Source organism: Solanum verrucosum, unplaced genomic scaffold (assembly GCF_900185275.1).
Source record: "Solanum verrucosum unplaced genomic scaffold, falcon-dt-bn FXZP01000125.1, whole genome shotgun sequence".
NCBI classification, from domain to species: domain Eukaryota; kingdom Viridiplantae; phylum Streptophyta; class Magnoliopsida; order Solanales; family Solanaceae; genus Solanum; species Solanum verrucosum.
In genome coordinates this window covers 3,418,998-3,420,211 of record NW_026019923.1, presented here as the reverse complement: position 1 = coordinate 3,420,211, position 1,214 = coordinate 3,418,998, and the positions used below count along the sequence as shown (strand labels likewise).

Sequence of the window (1,214 nt, the reverse complement as noted above, 5' to 3'; positions counted from 1 at the left end):
GAGGAGAATATATTAAAAAGGTATGTTTTGTTGCTATGTATATATAAAAGGAGGATGAGTGGTGATAGGGAAATTATTACTCCGATTTCAATTTATATGATGTAATTTGATTTGAGTTTAAGTTTTGTGCCTAGTCAGTATATAAAACTTCTTTACACGGTCAAGTAAACTTTCAAATTAAGATTTAGAAAAAGATATTAAAAACAATTAGAGTCCTAGTTATACTCTAATTAAATTTTTTTAGGAGTATTGAGTAATATTATTTCCTTTTTTGGCGTAAATCAAATATCACTCCCTTAAGTAATCATTTGGGGAGTTAATTAAAATTTTATGGTATGAAATAAGTTTGAGAGGTTTGTGTGTCTTTCAATTATTTTCATTAAGGATAGAATTGAAATTTTAAAGTTAAATTGTTACTAATTATAAAAATGTGTCTTTTTTTTTTAATACGGATTAAAAAGAAAAGTGAATGTATAAATTGGGACAAAGAGTAATTGGAAATTAATTCAATAACTAATATATGACATAATTATTAAGGAAGATTTCTTATTAAGACACTAATATATGACATAATTATTAAGAATATTGTGTATTATACCCTTAATACGATAGAACAAATATCTTTTTTCCCCAAAATTTGGCTATCGTATATTATTATACTCATTATTATTTAATAAAGACACAAAAAGTAGTTTAAATAGATGGAAAATAGTAAAAAGATAACCTTGATTTATAACTTCGTCTAATCATGCCCTGCTTACACGGACCTAATCAATCTTAATTAGGAGACTAATTAGTGTTAATTAAACTATGAACATAATTAGAAGAGGAGAAAATTTCATAAATAGTAAAGAGATTAAACTTAATTATGCTTCATAGCTACAGTTTGCTTAATTACACTCCATAACTACATTTTCGGGTATGTCCGTTTGTATATTTTGCTTCCAATATACAAATAAGGCAAGTATATACAAAATTTGTATTTATACATTTAGGAATTTTGCAGAATTTTATTTGTATATTTCGCTTGCCAATATACAAGCAGGGTAATTTATTATGATTTTTTCATAACTTACACAAATCAAATACATCAACAAATTGTATACAGATAACTAGAGTAAACATATACAAAATCTAAATATATACAATTAGAAATTGAATTATACAAATATTGAATTTTTATAATTAGAAATCGAATAGCAAAATTTAAGAAC

General features: G+C 24.3%; 1 protein-coding gene across 1 annotated transcript in view; it reads left to right on the top strand.

Annotated features, from left to right (window-relative positions):
* The window catches only part of LOC125824334 (uncharacterized), a 185,237-nt gene that overhangs the window by 38,195 nt on the left and 145,828 nt on the right, over nucleotides 1-1,214 (top strand). The gene's annotated exons all lie outside the window — the stretch shown is intronic.